General features: G+C 38.9%; 1 non-coding gene across 1 annotated transcript; it reads left to right on the top strand.

The window, feature by feature from the left end:
• Positions 1 to 7,604: 7,604 nt before the first annotated feature.
• LOC141569822 (U6 spliceosomal RNA) lies at positions 7,605 to 7,707 on the top strand. The gene has a single exon (XR_012493602.1). It is a non-coding gene; the product is annotated as a U6 spliceosomal RNA (small nuclear RNA).
• Positions 7,708 to 17,652: the final 9,945 nt, after the last annotated feature.

Raw genomic sequence — 17,652 nt, 5'->3', positions numbered from 1 at the left:
TTCCCTATCCCCTAATTTTCTAGATGCATGTAGTAAGACACTATTTATAGACTGACAGTTCTCGTTGTGTGAGTCTGTTCTGAAGAACACGAGAAGAGGGGGAGATTCCCATCATTCAACCGACTCACGATTGAATCTTTGGATGGTTTAAAAACATACCATTAAATTTTAATCATTTTTTTCACATGTCATGTGAACAACGATTGAGACATCATAATCCCGCAGACTCACCAGTTGACATGTGACATTTCCTATTTCTTCTGATAACCTACTGTACTCTTACTAAACTCTCCCTAAAAATCAAGGCACTGCAAGGCAGAAACAGGTCTGCTCACAGTAGGTACTGCAGGTGCGTTAAGAGTAAGGAAGCAGAACACACAATAGAATGTCCCTTCTTTGTTAATTCTATTATACCTTGTTGATAGTTTCATGCTTCCCTGATAGCTGTAGAATCTGTTTTGCAGTAAAGGAAGCAAACCCTTCAGATACGCAAATGATTAAGAAGTAATGGAGTGGCTGGGTGCTACCGCTGTCAATCATCTTGGTGTATATCAGAAGAGGGGTCACCTAAAGGGAGAGAAACGGTGAACAGGTTGTGTCCACAGAGACTGATCCTGGAAACACCTCTTTTTTTGTCTCCCTGACCTGAGATGGCTGAGTTCCTTTGATGACGGTTGGAGAGGAGTGACAATTTCTCTGTTCTGATCTCAAAATAATTCATCCACTAATAAAAGAAACTTCACCATTAGAGGTCTGAGAAATCAGTGTAGATGATTTCTTACCTGACTTAATTTAATCTTGAGTGGAAAATAAATGGTCTGTGATGAAAAACCTTTTAACTCTCTCCTGTTTGTAGAAGTCAGAGCATCTCACCTACTCATTTATTGAAACATCACATCTCTTACTTGGAAGGCTTATCAAATGAGAAACAGAAACTCATAGACACAGACAATAGTTTAGTGGTTGCCAGAGGGTAAGGGGGGCGGGGGGTGAGGGGTGGTAGATGAGGGTAAGGGGGATCGAATATATGGTGATGGAAGGAGTACTGACTCTGGGTGATGAACACACAATGGGATTTATAGATGATGTAATACAGAATTGTGCACCTGAAATCTATGTAATTTTACTAACAATTGTCACCCCAATAAATTTAATAAAATAAAATTAAAAAAAGAAAAAAAGAGAGCGGAATCCTACTTAACCTTTGCCTCAACATTCCCCTGAAACATCAGAGATGTGACTGAAAGGGTATACAGAGAGCTATGCACATGCCTACAGTTGGTTTTCAATGTTTTCTTACGGACCCAAATGGAAGCATAAACCGTATTATTTCTATCCTTTAAAGTGACTTTAGGACACATGCTACAAGATGGTTAACCTTGAAAACATTATGCTAAGTGAAGTAACCCAGTCACAAACGGACAAATATTGGATGATTCCACATGTATGAAAATGTCTAGAATAGGTAAATTCATAGAGACAGAAAGTAGATTACAGGACACCAGGGGCTGGGTGAGAGGGGAGAGTGGGGAGGGGGAGTTAGTGGTTCAGTGGGTACAGAGTTTCTGTTCCGGGTAATGAAAAGGGTTTGGAAATAGTGGTGATGCTTTCACAATATTGTGACTCTAATTAATGCCACTGGATTGTATTCTTACAAATGGCTAACGTGGCAAATTGCATGCTGCATATATTTTACCACCATGAAAACAGCAAGGGCTCCATAGGTATCAGCTGTCACTTAAACCATCGCCTGCCGTTGTCCTTTCTATGCAGAAGTTGTAGCTCTGAGGTCTTAGGGACAAACCCTACACACCTGTCAGCCTTTTTCTTGCCCTTTCCCGGATCCTTTCTCTCCCTTTCCCTCTATTCTGCTGCTTCTGATATGTCGTTACACGCAAATGGTGAATTCTAAATGTTGGGAATTGTGTTTTTCAGTTTTCCATTTTCAGTGTATCCATGTGATTGGCTGGTTTTTAAATTCCAGTTTTTTGATGAGATCTCAATTTTGTCATCCACATTCTTGAACATATTAATCCTAATTATTTCACTGCCCATGTCTGACCATTCCGATATTGGGTCTTCTGGGTAATTTCTTTTCTCTACTTCTCTTAACTTGTGTTTTCGATACATCTGGTGATTGAATTAATTGTCAGGCATTGTTTAAGATGCAGTCAAATGTCCCTGGATGATGCTTACCCCTCCGCAGAAGTTTCACTCTCTCAGGCAGGCCGCTAGTGTAGGTGCAGTCCCGTCACTCCAGTCAGGGACTAAGCCTACTCAGGCTGCTTCAGGTTTTCTGAGGCTTGGATGGCCTCTGGGATTCCCTCCCCCAGGTTGCAGCTCTCCAGGGGTCCTGGATGTCAGCTTGAGGTGTTTCCTGGGGGCCCTCCTTTTGGGGAGTTCCAACTCAGTTTTCTCATCTACTACACCATGGGACTGCTGAGAAATCTGCTGAGACTTTTTTTTTTTTTTTTAAAGCGGCTGCCTGCTTAGCTTTCTAGTCACATGTCTTATAGCAACTTAGGTTTGGACAAATGCCTCAAGAAAGAAATCTACCCAATGTCGGTGTCACTTCTGTCTGCTTATCTTTTTCCCAAGATCTTGACTTCTCAAGTATTGACTGGTTTGTAAGTCTGACTCAAGTTTTGTTTCCCTAGCCCCATACGTTTTCTGAAGAGCTGCCTTCTCTGCCTCTCAGTGGGGTGGTTGTTCTGCCTTTGTATGAAGTCCAATCACCCAGAGCAGTTTAGGATTCAGCAAGTTCCCTGAGGGAAAATGCAGCACAACAATGTTGGAATCCTCTCAGTGAGATTCCCTACTCTTCAGATTCTTCTACCCTGATGTCCTGGACACAGAAGAAATTCCCTGATGACTCCAAGCTGAACAGTTTTCCTTTTATCCAGATTTTAATTCTTTCCCATGAGATAATGGGACTGAAACAAGCTATTTCACCATGGCCATAGCTGGAAGTGGAAATTACCCACATGATTCTTAAATGTATTTCTTAAAAATAAATATGCAGGACTGGCTATAAATATTTTTACCAAAATATTAATGTCACAGGTTTGTCTTACCAGATATCAGTGCAATTCTGTGATTTAGAATCCAAACATTGGTGGAGCAAATCCTACAGAATCGTCAAGGAAGAATGTGCGACCGCCAATATTTTTACACAACCAATCAGTGGCTCAAGTATGAAAGCAATAGGCAAACAATTTTGAACATGTATTAACTCAGGGAATTTTCTTCTAATGACAGTGTGAAACATATTGGTAGGGTATGGACTTCAGTCAACCAATATTATGGAAGGCAGGGTGGAGTTTCCTCAAAAATTATGAATAGAATTACCATATGACCCAGCAATCCCTCTCCTGGGTATCTACCCAAAAGTCTGAAAACATTTATACATAAAGACACGTGTGCTCCAATGTTCAGTGCAGTTTTGTTTATGGTGGCCAAGACATGGAAACAACCAAAATGTCCTTTGATAGATGAATGGATAAAGAAGTGGTGGTATATATACACAATGGAATACTATTAGTAAGAAAAGATGATATAGGAACATTTGTGACAACATGGATGGATCTTGAGAGTATGATGCTAAGCAAAATAAGTCAGACAGAAAAAGCAGAGAACCATGTGATTTCACTGATATGTGGTATATAAACCAAAAACAACAAAAGAACAAGACAAACAAATGAGCAATCGGAATTTTTGACTCTGTCCACCATGCAGGTTCTGCTATGTAGTGAGGGTCCTAGTGCAAAATGAAAACCTGGGGTTTCTCGTTCAAAAAGCAGAGAAAAGCTTCCCTCCGCCCCTTCCTTCCACAGTCTTTCTTTTGACCTGTCACAGTGTTTTGTTTTTGCTGGTTAATGTCGTGAAGGTCCTCACAGGTGCCCAGGTGGCTCACTCCATGACTTGGCACTCTCAACCCTGACCCTTCCTGCACCCACACTCAGGCTCCTGCCACAGGGTGGAGTGCAGCAGCAGTCACTTTGACAGGAGAAGAGGGGGAGTCTGGGTGGGTGGGTGGGCTCGGGGGCCTGGGGGAGCAGAGAACCTGTCCCAGTGAGACTGGGACCTGCTGGGCCTGGACAGGAGGAGAGCTGAGGCTCCAGGTTCCCAGCACATACTGCACTGTCCCATCAGACAACACTTCGAAAACACAAAGAAAAGCGGTTAAGAATATCAAGAAGGCAACATTAACCCACAAGCCTAGGGGTCCGTTCTCGGCATGGGCCCTGTGGGACTACACTAGTGTTAGGCCTTTAAAGCTGACCCCGTGTGCCATTATTCAACTTCACTAGGGCTTCAGTCTCCTCATCTGTAAAACAGAGATTTAGAAAAACCGTCATAGCTTTTCCGGTGAAACTTCAATGAGATTTTATATGTTAAATGCTTAACATTGTACCTGGCACAATATAATTAACCATTACAAGCTGAATATTAAGGTACTAAATCATTATTGAGACAGTATTTTTTAGGATGTTGTCAATTAGCAATCAGTAGATATTGTCTCAGATTTCTAATTATTAAATACTCCATTAAAATAGTGTAAAGGTATCTCATGAACACAGATAAACATCACAACAGATAGAACCATGGACTCCAACAGATTAAACAGGGGTTTTCCTCTTACAGTTTTGATGAAGAAGTGTGTTCCAGTCCATCCCTAAAGCCCCAATATGCCAGCTGTTCACCCATCTGCAGATGATATCAGCAAGTTCAGAACAAAGCCTCTGACCATTATGAATCCATCTTGGTCCTGGTGAGACACGGGTGGTTCACAGAAGCTGGCAAGGACCTCAGATCCCACGGCAACCAAGTATGTCAGGGAGCTCCATCGCCCATAGAAAAAGGAGGGTGAGCCTTTCTCTAAGAGGAGCCTGCACGTTGGTGGGTGGGTTCGCGCCTCTCTTCTGGGTACTGTCCACTTTACACCAGGCCCACGCTGTCTGCACACAAAACCACCTCTTGAGGTGATGTTCTCATGCTTCCATTGAGCACCAGTGCCAGGCTTCTTCCATGTCGCCAGCCCAGAACACCGTGCTACTTTCCTCCACCGGTCCTTCCTTCCTCGTGGGGTTGGGGGCTCTTCTTTCACTCGTCAAAGTGCCACCATCCCTTTACACACTTTTATCACTGGAGGTTTCCTAGGGTGTGTTACATTACCCACCCCCATTAACAGTGTGACAATGTGGGGCAGTAACTGGAGGGGAAAGCGGGGTTCAACATGGGAGAAATTATAGCATGTTTGTAGGCTGATGAGAATAATTCATAATGCGATGATCCGGTGTTCGTTTTCTCCATGTAATGAACCAGTTCTCCAAACGTTGACCTTTAAAAAATACACAGTGTCGGGAGAGGAAATTCACTTTGGGCCCTGCGTGTTTGTTCATGTTTTTGCTGGATAAGCCAAGAATTCGAAGCCCTAACTACTCTTACCCAGGAGGTTTCTCCGGGTTGAATTTGTATTGAGCAATACTGAGGGATGTGGGAACACCTCCCATAAAGGGCAGATTGCTTCTGCTCACTATCCAAGCCACAAATCTCTCAAGCTCAGGGCTCCCCTCCTGCATCACAACCCTCTGCGTGTGCGGGCATCCAGATGAGTCTACCTTCATTGTCCCAGGGGACTTAGAGGACACGTACCACCAGTGCAACATGGTGCTCTGGCTACTGCTTTTGTTGCAAGTAACAAAGTCCTTTGTGTCTCACCCAGGAGTCCTCCGTCTTCTGTCAGCATCTGTCAATTTATGGCAAATTACCTTGTAAGCTTGCAAGTAGCATAAAATCTCAGATCCTCCACAGTCCTTGACACACAGATTTAAGTACATCACTCCTCTGTTTCCCTTTGCTTTTAGTATCCTAAAGGTCAACTCTGTTAACATGGTCTTCCAGCCCCTGCATGGCTTGGCCCTGCCTGCATCTTCGGATCCTTGTGCCACTTTCCCCAAAATCTCTCTGTTCTTTAGTCATATGGAAGAGAAAAGCAGTGCCTGACATCTGGGCACTGGCCTGACACTTACAAGGAGGTCTCTGTTGCTGGTAGCATGGCTTGCTACTCACCGTTAATGTTGTTCTCCCTTTGGACACGAACAACTAAATCATCCAACCAAAACTCAAATCCCATAATAGTTTCTTTCTAATATGATCTTCCTGAAACACAACCACAGTTGCCTATGCCGTGCATTTATTCACTGCAAGGAGTAAGAAACGCAGTTATTTAACTATCTGTGTATTCCTAGTGCTTTTTGGCTGGAAGGCAAATATCAGTTGTTGTTTCAGTTTATCAAACATGCCAATTTCTTTCCTGCCACAGGGACTTTGCACATACTGTATTTTTTCTGTCTAGAATACTGTTCTCCTAACCTCCTCAACCTCACTAATGCCTCCACAATTAATTCATTCATTCTGCAAATACGTATCAAACATTTACCATGTGCCAAGCACTGTGTTAGTTACAGGAAATGCAGTGGGGAGAAAAGCCACACACTGTCCTATTTCTCCTTTGCTTACAGGTAAGCATATAAAGAAATATTAAATCCAACATCTCATTAATGAATATATAATTTTAAAGAACTTTATTGCTGTGATAAGAAGCATACTTCCTGTGGGTTTATGATAATATGAATCTAATCTAGACTTGGTGGTGGGGGACAATTGAGTGGCACTAAAGCTAAAATCTGAAGGATGAATGCAACATTAATTAATAACCTGTCAGTCTTGACTCCTGGTATAGTATGTGCAAGAACCGTTTGGTTAGAGTAATTTCAACAGGAATTTACAAGCGGTTATATGACTGGAGTGCATAATACAAGTAGAAGAGTGGTGTGAGATATAGAGGAAAAGAAGTATACTGGCTGCGTGTGTGGTTTGTATAATCTGACTACCTGCATTTGGCTCTCAGTTCTCTCGCTTACTAGCTATGTAACAGGGAGGAAGTTACTGAACTCTTTTTTATCTTATTTGTATACTGGGTCATGATTTAAAAGTGTCTTACAGAGGTTTTATGAGAATTCAGTAACATAATGCCTATAAAGCACAGAGGACCATAAAAACTGATTGCAAATAACATTCGATGTTAGCTGTTATTATTATGAATATGGTGGATAGGAAAGGATAGCTGGGCTGGGACTAGGATGAGATAGCAGTGTTACAAAATTAAAAGAGACACTTACTTCTTGAACATTCTCTTACACTTTGCATTCTTGGTGCCTGTCTTGTCCAAACCTAATCCTGACCCTTAGAGAGAGATCAGATCATGCAGACATGTTAAAGTTTTTTGGTTTTCTCCTAATAGCAAGGGGAGATTTTGAGAGTTTTAACCAGATGGAAGGGTATGTATATGACATACTCTAACATATACATGAAAATATTGTTTAGAAAAAAATATGGATTGGAGGGAAACAAGTGTCAATGTGGATAGTGGCCAGTTAGGAAAAAGTTTAACCAGTTGAAGTATGATAATGCTGAGAACATGGACAGCAATGGTGGTAGTGGAGCTAGAAAGACATGGGCAATTTTAGTAAATATCTAAGAGTAAAATTTATAGGACTTGGCAATGTGAAAGTCAAGGGCAAAAGAGGTGACAAGGTTGCTTGCTTCTGCAGCACAAATACTAAAACTGGAATGATACAGAGAAGATTAGCATGGCCCCTGCGCAAGGATGACACGTAAATTCATGAAGCACTCCATATTTTTTTACAGTGAAATATATATATTTCCCCCTACGGTGTGTGGAGTACAGCATAGGGAATCAGGTCAATAGTACTGTGGCTGCTCTGTGTGATGTTGGAGAGGTGGTAGATAGGGGGAGTGGGTTGTCACTTTGTGAGGGGTGTAAATGTCTAACTATTACATTGTTTTGTACACCTGAAACTAATAATAAAATAAAATTAAAAATTAAAAATAATAAAAAATAAAAGAGGTGACAAGGATGATGCATAGATTTCTGGCACATGTGAATGAATAGACTGATACAATTGAAAGAGATTATAACACTGGAAAGAAACCAAATTTAGGAGGAAGAGCATGCATTTGTCCTTGGTAATGAGTTTGACGTGCCTTTGAGATACTCAATTGGATATATTGAATAGAAAGTTGGTTATTCTAGTCTGGAGCTCTGTTGACCACATGTGTTGAGAAATAAATGTCCTTGGTAGCTTATAGATGGTGATTAACAATGAGGGTATGATTGGGATTGCCTTAGGGAGAACATGGAGTGATAATAAGAAACCTTATAACCAAGCCTCAGGAAACTGAAATATTTGAGGCCTATGTAGAAGAGGATGACCTTACAGAGGAGATAGATAAATCAACAAAAGGTAAGAAGAACACCGGGAAATTAGTAACACTAAAGTCAAAAGAAAAGACTGTTTCTAGGAAGGAAGAGTGCTCCAGGGTATCAGAGGGGGGAGATATCAGGGAATTGCAGATTGGAAATTTCTCATTGCCTTTAGGAACGCAGAGGTCATTGGTTATATAAATAATGAATGATATTGTAGGAAGTGATGGAGTGAAACTCACATGTAGGCTGAGAGGTAAGAAGTGGGTGGAATAATGATAACAGAGCCATTTCTTTCAAGACATCTTGCTATGGAGGAAGGGAGAGAGAACAGGCACTTTTTGGAGGGGTACGTAAGTTCAAAGAAGGGTGATTTATAAAGACAATTTGCCGAATTTAGATTTTCAACATTTTATTTACTCTGGTTTTACTCTGGTGCCAGGTATTGGGCCAAATGCTTTACATACATATGGCATTCAATCTGCACAGCAATGCAAAGGTAGAGGTATTATCTTCTTTGTACAAATGAAAAAGTAGGGGCTTTTGGAGAGGTTAAATAACTTGCCTAAAGCCACACACTGCATCTAAGTGGCAAGGTAAGATGCTAATGCCAGTGTGACACCAAAGCCTATGCACTTAATCACTGCAATTATCCATATCATTTCTCTTGAATTTCAGCTTCACTCCCAAATTCCTTTAATTTTGCCTGTCCTTCCTCTACTTTAGCTTTCTAAGAAATCTGAGGAGGTAACCAAAAGAAGACTGAGAAAACCAGACCTCCCAGCATCCTACAGGAACACTGGAAGTTCTTTGAAATGGAGGTGGTGGGAAAGAGGGGCATCATTTCCAGTGGTGTCGCTGAGCTTTCCCTCAAGCCCTGGTGAGTTTGGGAGCAGTGACCTGCCACTCTCATATATATGTGTATATATATATATATATATATATATATATATATATATATATATATATATAAAATTTAGCATCTGGAATGGAGGACAGGATTTGTCTGGAGACAAGGAGGGTGGGGAGCGGCAGACGCTTGGAAGTTCTCTCTGTCTGGCCACTCTTACGTAATTCCTGAGGGGTAGTCACCAAGCTCAGGGACATCACCACATTCCCTTCTATAAAGCAGATTCCTTCACAGAGTTCATTCACATCAAAGAGGAACAATAAGGAAAGGAGGGATTCACACTGAACCTGGCTTTTCTGAGCTATGGGCCGAAGTATAGACACCTGTCTAGATGAGGTTCCTACTTTAAAAGGTGGCTTCTAGAATGGATCCCTCAATGCCCTTTCAGCCTACATTTAGCAGTGCCTCTCTGGTAAGCTCTGATGACCTGCAAGGAATCAGTGTCTGTCTCTGCCCTTGCATTATCTTACAGCCAGGAGGGTACACACACATTAATCAAAACTAACATTTGTATCTGTTTTGGTCACTGTTCTGTCTCTAACATCCAGAACAGCTCTAATTTTATTAAATGAATGAAATAATAATTAAAAGAATGACACAATTATGTTTAAATTATAATAATAGTGAAATAGATTGAATGCTTGTTGTGTGTCAAGATCTGTTCTAAGTGTTTTATGTGCATTCATTGTGGCATGTGATATGAAGGAAAAGCACTTAGTCCTATAACAGGGTGACGTAACCTAGTCTGAGGGGTCAGGGAAGACTTCTCCAAGGAAAGTGATTTACACCTTGCTTTAAAGAAAAAGTAGACTTTAACTAGGTGAAAAGGGAACAGAGATGGAAATCATGCTAGGCACAACATTCCAGAATTAGCAGCATATATAAAGGCACTGGTGAAAGGGAGAGACCTTGACCAACTTAAGAGACAGAAAGAAGGCCTGTGTGATTGGGCCATGTAGCGCTTATAGGTCACATTATGGATTTCGGTGTTTTCATCTATAAGTAAGAGCAATCAAGAATTTTAAATTAGATTATGATATAAGTTTTGCAGAAAATTCTGTCAACACTATTAATGACAGATGGGAAAGTAGGGCATCATGTGAGTAGATCAATAAGGAGAATATCGTAATAGTTCAGGTATGGCATTATGGTCACTTGTGCTAGAATAATGGTAGTAGAGATGGAGAAAAGTGGAGAGACTTAAGAGATATTTAGAAGCTAACATCAACAGAACTTAATGTTGGAGAGGATGTCAGAGATGACTCTCAGGGCTCAGCTGGATAGATGGTAATAACATCTGTTAAGACCAGAGGAAGAACAGGTTGGGAGTGGGACAGTAAACATCATATCATGCTGACTTTGAGGTGCCTTAGAATCAACCAAAGAACAATGTCAAATAGGCTGAAACAGGTCAGGGACGTGTTTATCATAACTAGAGGGAAGGCAACCATTATGGCTGTAGATGCAGGTACTTTTTCAGATTTGGTAGTAGGAGGTTGAGATAGTCCCTCCTGATGACTTTTATTTACTCAGTAAAATAGGAGGTATAGCCAGCTTCTGAGAGTGAGAGGAAAGGAAATCAGGTGTTTGAGGAGTTGTTAAGTTTGAAATGGTCATTACAGGCCATTGGAAAGAGAGTTGATTGGGAAAATCTAGTATATTTACTGGACACTGTCTCTGTTGAGTTTGATGTCTATGATCGTAGATAGTACTGGTGTCTCTATTCATTTGATTTTTTATCAGCAGCTGGCTGCTTCTAGACTGTAGAGTTGGGTTTATCCAGACTTTGATATGGGAAAGTTTCTGAGTTGGGTGACTAAGTAATGCTCGTGACTTTAAATGGAGAATTGAATATAGAAGTGTGTACACATTTGCAGGTGAGAAGAGTGCATTGAGATGAGATCTGAGTTTGAGGTGTTCATGACAACATCCAGGATGAAGAGGAAGCAGTTTGACATTTCAATCTGGTTGTCAGAAATTAGCTCCAGACCAGAAATATATATTAGATTGGCACAAAAGTAATTGTGGTTTAAAAGGTTAAAATAATTGCAAAAACCACAATTACTTTTGCACCGTATATTTGGCACTCACCTCAACTATCAGTACCAGATGAATCTGTGAGTCTGAATTCATCCAAGGATGTAAGACAGCATGTAAAAAGCTGATGAACAAGGATGGGACTTAGAGAATACTAGGAGATTGAAAAAGAAATTTCAACTGACTCTGGGTGGTGAACACACAATGGGATTTATAGAGGATGTAATACAGAACTGTACACCTGAAATCTATGTAACTTTACTAACAATTGTCACCCCAATAAACTTAAGAAAGAAATTTAAAAAAAGAAGAAAAAGAAAAAGAAATTTCAGAGGCATAGTAAAGTAACCAAGAAAAAAAAGTAGAATCACAGACACAAAGAAAGGAGGGGGAGTGTTGATGCTATAAAGAGGTAAGGTCAGATGAGAACTGAGAAAGGAGCCCTTTGGGATTCATTAATTGGGGCATCCTTGTTACCTTATTGAGAGCTGTGTCAGTTGGGGCAGCTGGGGGCCCATAGGGAATGCAGCCAGACTGAATTAAATCGAAGAGTGAGGAAGGGAAGGTTATTTTGTTTGCTGGTACTTCATTTGAAAGAAAATGAGAAGAGTTTGGTAGAGAAAGGATGCAAGGGAAGGTTATTTAGGATACATTTTTAGTATGAAGAGAAGGAGGCTGTAAAGGGGAGAATGTGAAAATGTAGGAGAGAGAATCAGACATTTTGTATCCTACAAATCTCTTATTCTCAGTACATTCCTTCAGGGAAGGCAGTTATTAACCGCCCTCCCCCACCCCCCCACACACACACATTTTGTAGAGATGAGGTGAGGCAACTGAGACAGAATTTCTGTCAATTTTATGTAGTCACACAGCTAGTAAGTTACAAGTAACATGAGGTTAACCTTTTCTGGACTGTCTATTAATGCCAGACACTCAGCTGGATGTTTTATATTTATCATTTAATTTAATGTTTATGTCATGGTAAATGTTTAATTACCTCTACTTTAAAATGAGGAAACCAAGATTCACAGTGGTCACAGCTCTTGCCATATTGTACTACCATTGTTTTCTTTTTTTTTTTTTTTTTTTTAATTAAATTTATTGGGGTGACAGTTGTTCCCTCATACACTGTTGGTGGGAATGCAGACTGGTGCAGCCGTTATGGAAGGCAGTGTGGAGGTTTTCTTTGTTTAATCTCCCGCAAATAGACCAGTTTACCAGTGTTTTTCAAAAGTCTTTACAAATTAGTGGACAATAAATAACACTTTTTTAAAGCAACTTTATTGACATATAATTCACATACTATAAACTTCATCCATTTAAGGTGTACAATTCAATGTTTTTGTATTATTCAGAGTTGTACATTCATCACTACGATCTAATATTAGAATGTTATAATCACCCTGAAAAAAAGCCCCACACCCATTAGCAGTCACTTCCCATCCTTTACCCCTTCCCTAAGCAAACACAAATCAAATTTCTGTCCCTATAGATTTGCCTATGCTGAACATTACAGACAAATAGAATCACATAATATGTGGCCTTTTGTGACTGGCTTCTTTCACTCAGCATAATGTTTTCAAAATTCATCCACATTACGGTATGTATCAGTACTTTATTCCTTTTTACTGAGAGCAATATTCCACTGAATGGATGTGCCATATCCATCCATTCATTCATCAACTGATGGACACTGGAGCCAGTTACAACTTTTGACCACTATGGATAATGATGCTATGAATGTTCATGCACAAGTTTTTGTTTGGATCTCATATGTTTTCATTTCCCTTTGGTAGATGGCTAAGAGTGGACTTGTTGGGTCATATGAAAACTCTATGTTTCAAGTTTTGAGGAACTGCTAAACTGCTTCAAAAGAGGCTGCACTATTATTTCCACTAGTAATATATGAGGATTCTAATTCCTCCACATCTTTATAAACAATTGTTATTGCATGTCTTTTTTATTATAGTCATCCTAGTGCATGTAAAGTGGCATCTCATTGTGCTTTTGATTTGCATTTCCTTAATGTCTGATAATGTTCAGCATCTTTTCACGTGCTTATTGGTCATTCATATAAATTCTTTGGCAAAATGTCTATTCAATTCTTTGGCCATTTAAAAAATTGAGATATTTGTCTTTTTACTATTCAGTTACAAGAATTCATTATATATTCTGGATGTGTCTATTGTAGGATATATGACTAGCAAATATTCTTTGAGTTGTCTTTTCATTTTCTTGATTTTTGTCCTTTGAAGCACAAAGGTTTTTAATTTTGATAAAGTCCAACTTATTTTTTTCTTTTCTTGCTTGTGCTTTCGTGTCATATGTAAGAAGTCTTTGCCTAACATAAGGTCACAAAGATTTACTCTAATGTTTTCTTCTAAGAGTTTTATAGTTTTAGATCTTAAGCCTTAGATCAATTTTGAGTTAATTTTTGTATGTGATATGAGGTAGTATTCCAATTCATTCTTTTGTATGTGTCTATCCAGTTGTCCCTGTCATTTGTTGAAAAGGCTATTCTATCTTCATTGATTTTTCTTGGTTAAAATCAATTGATCATAAGTGAAAGGGTTAATTTCTGGACTCAATTCTATTCCATTGATCTATATGTCTATTCTTATGCCAGTGAAACTTTTTTCTTGATTATTACAGCTTTCTAGTAAGTTTTGAAATCAGATAGTGTGACTGACTTCTCCAAGTTTGTTCTTTTTCAAGATTATTTTGATTATTCTTTGTCTCTTGCATTTCTATATGAATTTTAGAATCGGCTTGTCATATATGAATTTTAGGATTAATTTCTTTTTTATGAACCAGATAGAATTTGGTAGGAATTACACTGAATCTGTATATCAGTTTAAGGAGTATTGCCATCTTAACAATAATTAGTGTTCTGGCTCATTAACATGAAACACCTTTTAATTTATTTAAATCTTAAATTTCTTTCAACAATGTTTTGTAGTTTCTGATGTACAAGTATTGCTCTACTTTTCAAAAAATAGACTTTATTTTTTGAGCAGTTTTAAGTTCACAGCAAAATTGAGCAGAAAGTACAGGAAGTTTCCATACAAGCTCTACTCCCACACATGCACAGCCTCTCCATTATCAACATCCCACAAAAGAATGGTACATTTGTTACAAATGATGAACCTACACTGACACATTATTATCACTCATATTCTCTAGTTTACAGTAGTGTTCACTCTTGGTGTTGTACTATCTATGGGTTTTCGCAAATGTGTACTGAGATGTATCCACTATTACAGTATCATGCAGAAAAATTTCACTGCCCTAAAAATTCTCTGTGCTCTGCCTGTTTATCCCTCCCTTTTCCCAACCCTTGGCAACCAGAAAATGTTTATTGTCTCCATAATTTTGCCTTTCCAAAATGTCAACTGGTTGAATCATACAGTCTGTAGCTTTTTCATGGAGGCTTCTTTCACTTATAGTACCCATTTAAAATTCCTTCATGTCTTTTCATGGTTTCATAGCTCATTTCTTTTTAGTGTGGAATAATATTCAATTGTCTATACCACAGTTTATTTATCCACTCACCTACTGAAGGACATCTTGTTTGCTTTCAAGTTTTGACAATTATGAATAAAACTGTTATAAACCATGTGAGTGTTTCTGTGTGGACATAAATTTTCAATGCATTTAGGTAAATATCAAGAAGGGCAATTGCTGGATCTTACACTACTTTTCAAAATTTTCTTCCAAGTATTTTATTCTTTCTTGATGCTATTACACTTGGAATTATTTTCTTAATTTCATTTTTAGATTGCTTATTGTCAGTGTATAGAAATATAATTGAATTTTGCTAATTGATTTTGTGTGTTTTTTTAATTAAAGTTTATTGGGGTGACAATTGTTAATAAAGTTACATAGACTTCAGGTGTACAATTCTGTATTACATCATCTATAAATCCCATTGTGTTTTCACCACCCAGAGTCAGTTCTCCTTTTGTCACCATATATTTGATCCCCTTTACCCTTATCTACCACCCCTCCTCACCCTTTACCCTCTGGTAACCACTAAACTGTTGTCTGTGCCTATGAGTTTTTGTTTCTTTATTTGTTTGTCTTGTTCCTTTGTTGCTTTCAGTTTTATTTCCCACATATCAGTCAAATCATATGGCTGCTATGGAAGGCAGTATGGAGGTTCCTCAAAAAATTAAGAATATAATTACCATACAACCCAGCAATCCCTCTCCTGGGTATATACTCAAAAAATTGGAAAATATTCACCCATAAAGATATATGTGCTCTGATGTTCATTGCAGCTTTATTTATGGTGGCCATGACTTGGAAACAACCAAAGTGTTCTTCAATAGATGTATATATACACAATGGAATATTACTCTGCCGTAAGAAAAGATGAAATAGTGCCATTGTGACAACATAGATGGACCTTGAGATTATTACGCTAAACGAAATAAGCCAGACAGAAAAAGGCGAGAACCATAGGATTTTTAACATATTGTACCATGCCATCTACAAACAGAGATAACTTTTAGTTCTTCCTCCAACATGGACTCCAATATTTTTTTTTCTTGCCTGATCTTCATGGCTAGAATTTCCAATACAATGTTGAAAAGAGTGGCAAGAGCAGACATTCTTATCTTTTTCCTGATATTAGAGGGAAAACATTCACTCTTTCACAATTAACTATAATGATAGCTGTGGTGTTGTATCTAAAAAGTCATTACCCAACCCAAGGTTACCTAGATTTTCTCCTGTGTTATCTTTTCCAAGTTTTACAGTTTTGCTTTTACATTTAGGTCTGTGATCATTTTGAATTTATTTTTGTGAAAGATGTAAGGTCTGTGCCCAGATTTTTTTTTTTTTTTTTGCATATGGACATCCAATTATTATAGTGCCATTTGTTGAGAAGACTATACTTTTTCCATTGAATTGTCTTTGGACTTTTGTTGATTATTTGACTTTATTTGTGTGAATCTATTCTGAGCTCTCTATTTTGTTCCATTGATCTACGAGGTCTGTCAATTAAGTTCATGAACTTGTTGCAACGATGTTGCTAACCTATTTTTTGATATCAGAGGGATTATTCATTATGAATGTGTACCAACCAGACAAACAGTTAGCCAAGTTTACTATTTGAAAGTGCTGAAAAGGCTGCGTGAAAAAGTTAAACGACCTGAACTTTTTGCCAACAATTCATGGCTCTTGCATCATGACAATGCACCAGCTCACAGGGCACTGTCTGTGAAGGAGTTTTTAGACAGTAAACAAATAACTGCATTGGAACACTCTCCATACTCAGCTGATCCGGCCCCCAGTGACTTCTTTCTTTACCCAAAGATAAAGGAAATATTGAAAGGAAGACATTTTGATGACATTCAGGACATCAAGGGTAATACAACGACAGCTCGGACGTCCATTCCAGAAAAAGAGTTCCAAAATTGCTTTGAAGGGTGGACTAGTAGCTGGTGTCAGCACATACCTTCCCAAGGGGAGTACTTCAAAGGTGACCGTAGTGATATTCAGCAATGAGTCATGTAGAAGTTTTTCTAAGATGAGTTCACGAACTTAATTGGCAGATCTCATATATAAACACATACAGTTTTTGTCATTCCTACTAAAATGGCATCATATTAATCACACTTCCCTGTACCTTGTGTATTACAAGTAATGATAACCTTGTATGAATGTCTCCAAGTCAACTTGTATAGTTCTAACTCACTCTTTTAATGATTATATAATATTTGTGGTGTACGAGGTCAGATAATTAAGTTTGTGAACTCATCCTAGAAAAAGTGCTACATACCTCATTGCTGAATATCACTACGGTCACCTTTGAAGTACTCCCCTTGGGAAGGTATGTGCTGACACCAGCTACTAGTCCACCCTTCAAAGCAAGTTTGGAACTCTTTTTCTGGAATGGACGTCCGAGGGTAGGAGATTGATGTTGTGATATTTATGCCACTCAGGTCCCTCTCTGCAAGCTCATCACTGGCTGGCGACAGCCTTCAAATAAAGGTCTCACCTTCTGTATAGTGGAGCTCTACAGGCAGCCCTCTTTATCTTGGAAGATATAGTCATGCATTGCTTAACAGCAGGGATACATTCTGAGATATTTGGCGTTAGGTGATTTAATCATCGTTCAAACATGATAGAGCACATTTACACAAATGTATATAGTAGAACTTATTGCACACCTAGGCTGTATGGTACAGCCTATTGGTCCTAGGCTACAAACCTGTGCAGCATGTTACTGTACTGAATACCATTGACAATCATAGCACAATGTTAAGTATTTGTGTATCTAAACATATCAAAATATGAAAAGATACAGTAAAAATATGGTATAAGAGGTAAAAATGGTAGACCTGTATAGGGCACTTATTGTGAATGGAACTTGCAGGAATGGAAACTACTCTGGGTGACTCAGTGAGTG

The sequence above is a fragment of the Rhinolophus sinicus genome, chromosome X (assembly GCF_036562045.2).
Source record: "Rhinolophus sinicus isolate RSC01 chromosome X, ASM3656204v1, whole genome shotgun sequence".
Lineage (NCBI taxonomy): Eukaryota > Metazoa > Chordata > Mammalia > Chiroptera > Rhinolophidae > Rhinolophus > Rhinolophus sinicus.
The sequence above is the reverse complement of the archived record's forward strand: the minus strand, read 5'-3'. Positions and strand labels throughout refer to the sequence as shown.